Source organism: Atta colombica, unplaced genomic scaffold (genome assembly GCF_001594045.1).
Source record: "Atta colombica isolate Treedump-2 unplaced genomic scaffold, Acol1.0 scaffold89, whole genome shotgun sequence".
Taxonomy (NCBI): Eukaryota; Metazoa; Arthropoda; class Insecta; order Hymenoptera; family Formicidae; genus Atta; species Atta colombica.
In genome coordinates, this window is record NW_017259582.1 from 626,860 (window position 1) to 633,695 (window position 6,836).

A 6,836-nucleotide genomic window follows, 5' to 3' on the forward strand; every position below is an offset into this window, starting at 1 on the left:
TTCTGAATGCATTTTTATTCATGTATAGGAATTGCATGGAGCATATCTCCTGTGCTTTTCAAAATAATATTAGCTTTTTCTGTGCATTGTGAATACTGTTCAATTCAAAATTTTGAATAGAAAATGCAATTTTTCAATTCAAATGCATTCAATTGAATCTAATTGAATCCAATTGAATCCAAAAACAAAAGAATTATTTAAAATACGCATTCAGATAGAAAAAAATTTTAATCCATTTTAATCTATTTTCGTTTGCTGAGTATATATAAAAAGAACATTTTTTTCTAGGTAATCATTTCTGACTCGATATGGCTGTGATGATTACTCAAAAGTCTTAACTGTTTTATAAAAGTAACTTATTATTTTCAAAAATAACAATTAAGAACTAAAAAAAGCACAAAGGAAAAACGTGCACGCGGTATGTTTTATTTTGTTAAATAAATAGATTAGCGTCACACTAAATAAATGTTAATTAAATTTTAAAAAATTAAATCGGTTTCAGTTTTCCTTTCCACATTTTCTGCATGTCATAAGTAGTTCGATATTTTGATATTTATCTATTAATTCTGTCTTTATTTTATATAAACTATTGTACTTATTTTGTTCATAATATTGTAATTTTTCTAAAAAATATATTTGTTAATTATTATTCTATTCCATTATAATTCTATTCCAAAAAAGAAAATTTTAACAAAATATAATAATCAATAAATGCAAATATTTTCTGCGATTTCTCGATTTTTTCATAACCATAAGCTTAAACTATGAAAGAAATATACTAATATATCCATAATTTATATAAAGAGCTTTATTTAAATTTCTCTCTCTCTCTCTCTCTCTCCTCCCCACCTCCTTCCCTCCCTCCATCTCTCTCTATCACCATTTACCCTGCATGTGTGTGTGTGTGTGTGTGTGTGTGTGTAGAAAAAGATCCCTTAAATATCTTTAAAATAAACATTTCTAAGAAAAAGTTTTTTTATACACAAAAATTTTAAGATTTAATATAAGGTAAAATGATATATTTACTGATCACAATTTGTCTTGATGCCATCAAAATCAGGTCAAGATCAAATCACTTTTTTTAAAATGAAATATCCTATTTCTATTTCTTCTAATAGTTGGTATCAAGAACTTTTGAAAACAATAAAGCTTCTTTTTAATCAGTCTTATAACTTTTCGAATTATAAGACTTGAAAGTCAAGTCTTGTAATTCAAAGTCGAATTATAAGACTTGAAAGTCAAGTTGAAAGTTACAATATCGGCATTAGCATTACCTAAGGTATACCTGTGTTATCTTTGACTGTAAAATATTAAAATACTAATGCTGGAACTTGGTTAGGTGACGCGAGAGTGAATGCATGCGAATGTAGCGGTGAATTAGATTGCGTACTGAAGTGTAATTAGAAGCAAAAAATAGAATATTAGGTATGGATAGGTAGGACACAGTGATGCAAAACTGACACAAATAAAGGCTATAAGAACTTCAGTGATAGACTATTCTATATGAGATAAGGAGAAGATAGGTAGGTAAGGTTATGGCGTCGAAAGACGTGAACGGCCCATCAGAAAGTGGGGAAGCCGGGAAGGGAAAGGTGGTGGATAGCAAGCAGAAAAAGTTGATGACAGAAGGGCACTGATCACGGGAAAAAGTAAAAATTTAGATTAAATGAAGAGAAAAAAGGATGGAGAGGAGAAGAGGTAAAAGATAGTATTGGGTTGTCCGGAAAGTTCGTGCCGCAAAAGATTTAAATTTAATAAATGAAAGTAAAAATTTAAATCTTCTGCGTTTCAATTTTCCTTCAAAATCGGCACGAACTTTCCGAACAACCCAATATTAGAGAGAAGGTTAAAAATTAATGAGAGAGGAAAGGATGGCTTTTATGAAAAATATAAGGGAGGAAAGAAAAATAATTATGAAAAGTCAAGGTCAAGAAAAGATTTTGAAAGGAGAGGTTTAGGGGAATAGAAGAGAAAATGAAAATAAGGTAAAAGAGTGGATAGAGAAGATGGAAAAAAGATTTAGAGAGAGATGGGAGGAATATACAATAATAAAGAAATAAAAGAGATAAAAGATAGGTTAAATGAGAGGAGGATAGGACACGATTATACATCAGAGGGAGAGAAAGGGGAGGAGAGGAGTGTGTATAATAAGGGAGGAAGTACAGTAGGACTACGAGTTTATGTAGCGGAAGGTGATCAGAAGGAAACATAGATTAAGTGAAAGAGAGATAAAAGCAGTGCGGAAATTGGTGGCGAATAAAGAACGAGAGAAAGAAAATGCAATTATGAATATTGCAATTAAGAGGATTAATTGGGAAGGAGATAAAGATATAGAGAAAGGCAAGAAATGAGTGCAGAAATTTATAAAGGAAAAAATAGAGATAGATGATAATCAGCTAGAGGATAAGCAGACCAGTAGTCATTAAAGTGGGTAGTCATTAAAATGAAGAAATGAAGAGAGAGGTGATGAGAAACAAGAATAAATTAAGGGGAGGAAAAATTTTTTTCGAAAATGATTTAAGTTTTGAGGAAAGGAAGACGCAGAGTAGGATAAATAAGTGGGTGAAAGCACAGGAAAACAAGGGGGAAGATATAAAGATAGGATATAGGAGAGTGAAAATAAGGGGTTTGAAAAACTTGGGCAGAAATAGAGAGAGGAGAGGATAAGAAAAGAGAAAAATAACAATAAAAAATATGAAGATAGAGAAAGGAAAGAAAGGGATAAGTTAAGAGAAACGGTAGAAGAGGAACAAAATTTATGTTAAGCTAAGAAGGAAGTATGGAAAATTTAAGAGAAGAAGAATTAAGGGAGATACAAGGGAAAAAGGAAATTCGAAGGCAAATAAAAGGGAAGGAAATTTGGGGTACATTACGGATGTAAATAATAAGGATAAAGATTTTTGGAACTATGTAGGCAAATTTCGTAAGCCTATGTGAAACATGGTTAGAAGAAAATGAGTAGAAAAAAGTTGAAGAAAGGTTATTAATAGTTCATAAATAGCACATAAATGGGAATATATACACATAGAGAAAAGGAAAGAGGCAGGGCTATGAGAGGATTTATAGTAGAAATAAAGAAAATGGGCTGAGGAATCGAACCTGATATATAAAAATAAGGAAGAAGTGATAATGTTGATTATAGGTATAGGGGAGAAGAAGGTTATAATAATATCGATATACAATAGGGGGAGCTGGAAAAATTTAGAAGAAAAGTTAGAAAGAATTCTATGGGATATGGAAAATGAAAAAATAGTAATAGATGGATAATATAAGAACAGGCAAACTAAGTAGTGAGAAGTAGAAAAAATAGAAAGGAGAAGTAAAGACAAAGTGAAACGGAGGCAAAGAATTGGTAGATTGGGCACAGAGAAAAGAATGATACATTTTAAATGGATCGAAAGGAGATTGGGATGGGAATATACTTTTAGGGGGGTAGTATGATTATTGATACGATTATCTGATTGAAATGAAGGTATAAGAGAAACATAAGAGAATTTGCAATAGGAGATAGGGTGGACTCGGATCACATGCTGCTATTGCTTAAAATGAAAGGAGAAGAGGAGAAGCAAAAGGAAGAGGAAAAAAAGCAAAGAGTAAAGAAGATAATTGTATGGAATGAACAGACCATAAAAGAAAAGACAAAACCTTAGCTGGCGAAGACTAAAAAGGACAATAGAGGAAAAATGAGAATCAAGAAACATGTAGCGATGGTCAAGAGGAAGGTAAAAACCAAAAGATCCGAACTAGGATACAAGAATTAGTGGAATAGAAGTTGTACCAGGAAGAGGGAAATACAGAGAATATATAGAAGATAGAGACTAGGAAAAATAGACAAGATAGAATATATAGAAGAAAGAAGGAAATTTAAGGAGTTGAAGAAGAAGCAAAAAGAAAAGAGAAAAGAAAAGGAAATGAAATTGAGAGATTTGAAGAAGCAAGATGGAAATTTATAAACAAAAAAGGAGCCAACATTTTATGAATCTTCTAAATGGTATTGAGGTACAGGAAAAGGAGGAAATGGAGGCAAGATGGAGAAGAAGGAGGTGGAAAAGTTGAAAGAGAAAGAAATTAGGGAATTAAAGAAGATGAAGAACAAAAAGATACAGATGGAATCCCGATAGAAGCGTAAAAAAAATACGGAAGATACGTTATGGAAGGACAGAACTATTGGGACAAATTTGGAAACAAGGAGAGAAAGGAGAAGATTGGCAAAGTATTATTATATCATTATATAAGAGAGGAAAATCGGTAGAAAATTATAGAGGGATATCGTTATTATGTACAAATGGTATGCAGAGAATTCTAAGAATTAAATTAGAAAAAAAGATAGAGAAGAAAAACATATTTAGAAATTTAGAAAAAGCTGGTCGACAATGAATAACATATTCGTACTGAATCATCTGATTCAAAAGAGCAAGAAAGAAAGAACAGATAGAAGATAGGGAGAGGAAATTATATGCTCTCTTTGCGGATTTGAAGGCAGCTTTCGACAGAATGGATAGAGATTGTATACTATGGGAATTACTAAGAAGATATAGAATCAAGGAGCAGTTGATAAAGAGATTGGGATATAAGGATACGGAGGTTATGGTCAGAATAAGTTTGACAGAAAAGTTCCAAACAAGAAGAGGAATTAGGCAGGGCTGTGTCCACTCCTGAGTCCACTCCTGTTTGTATTATATTGCGGACCTTAACAGAGAGAAAAAATATAAATATAGGGGGAGTTGCAATAGATAGTATAAGGATATGGAATTTAGCGTACGATATAGTGCTATTGGCGAAAAATAGGATTGCGCTGATAGACATGGATACACTAAGGAGATTTTTAAAAGGTAGGAAACTAGAACTGTGTGCCGAAAAAACAAAGATAGTAATATTTAATAAGTATGGGAAGGAAAAGAAGGAAATATGGAAATAGGAAGATAGAGAGATTGAGGAAGTACAATGTTTTAAATACTTAGATTTTTACTTTTAATAGAAAAGATAATTATGAAGATCATATAATAGAATTGAGCAGGAAAGGGAGGGCGGCAGTCAAAAAGGTATGAGGTTTAAGAGAAAGTTTATGCAGAAACGATTTTATAAGATGGATACTGTTTAAATACCTAGTACAAAGTGTGATGGAGTATGGAGTAGAGATTTGGGAATGGGAAGAAGAGAGAAATCTGGAGAAAATTATGTTAGATTATGTGAGATGGATATTTAACAAAGAGTTCTGCACTCCGAGATATGTGATAATGAGGGAATTAGCTGTGGATAAATTAAGGGTAGATTGGGGAATAAGAGCCAAGATGCAAGAGAAGATTAAAGAAACAGAGGAAAGACGGCCTACTTTGATGGAAAGAAAAAGAAAAGAATAAATGGAATGGTATATATAGTAAAGAAAGAGAAAGTTTTACAATAGGAATGGACGGGGAATAAATGCTAGGGAATTAGGGGAAATGAAGGCAGATTAGAGGAGAAAATAATTAAGAGGGAAAAGGATGGGCAAAGACAGTGGGAAGATAATAAGATGCGAAATACAATGAAGAATTTGATACGGAAAAAGTTAGATGTCCCAATTATTTAAGGAAGGAAAACATAGATAGAGTAGGAGTGGACGAAAGCGTGCGAGGATTAGTTAGGCTTAGATGCGGGAATATGGAGGAAGGAAATAAATATTGGCTAGATAAGGAATATAGAGAATGCGTATTTTGCGGAATAGGGATAGACTGTATGGAACACTATATGGAGGAATGTCCAAAAGTATAAAAGTATGTAGTTGGTTTAGGGAACTAGGAAAGGATAAGGAGGAAATATGAAAGAAACTTTGGAGCAAAAAATTAGATTTAGTTAAAGATTAGAGAGAGAAAGAGATCAAGAAAAGAAAAACGGAGGAAAAGACAATTTCCGAGGTAAAGGACATGGAGTAATATGTGTAGGAGAACAAGTTTGCATCTAGAAATGTGTGAGACACGATTAGAAAGGCTGTGATATAATATTAGGGATATATATTGTACTGCGACATATCTATGTATAGTTGTAGCTAGGAATCATACTATTGTACTGTAATATATTACAGTTTTATTTTAATTATAGTATAGTACATATGCAATGGTCAGGCTGATATGTAGTAATAAATATTATAAGATAGAAAAACATATATTATATTATTCAAAGAAATGAAAATAAGAATATTAAGAAAATCTTTTATTTGTTTTTAGAGTTAGGTACTCTAGCAGTGTGAAAGGATGAGTGTGGATAAGAAATTTATGTAAACCAAGTTCCCTTCTTAGCTATGTAAATGCTGAAATGTAATAAATTCTATTCTACTAATGCTAACTGAACAGGAGCGTATCCCTTTTAACATGGTTGTAATGCATAGGAGCGGCCCCTGGGGGGGGGGAGGGGGGAGGAGGCAATTGCTTAAAGCGCCAGCGCATGAAAGCACCATTCGGTGGTGCCGAAAAATTACTGTTCAAAAATTGCTGCAGATCGCAATTTTTGAACAATAATTTTTAATTCCTCACAGTAATTTTTATTTCCCCATTGTGCGTCCCATTATGATATTTAAGAATGAATTGATAAGCGAAGTGGATATTAGTAAAGTAGTAAAGCAACTTTTTATTTAATATTTATCCGGTTATCCCTCGTTTTCTTCGGTTTAAGATTCGTATTATATTAGTCTATAGTCCTTTAGTTTTTGAGTGAATTTCTAAATATCGTTTTTGTGCTATAAAATGTACTGTCGCTCCTTGTCTGTCATAGGAAATTCCTTGTCTAGCATATATTAAAAGTATCTTCAAATGCAATTATCTTTTGAACATGCCTGATTCCCCTCCCCCCCCCCCCCTCCA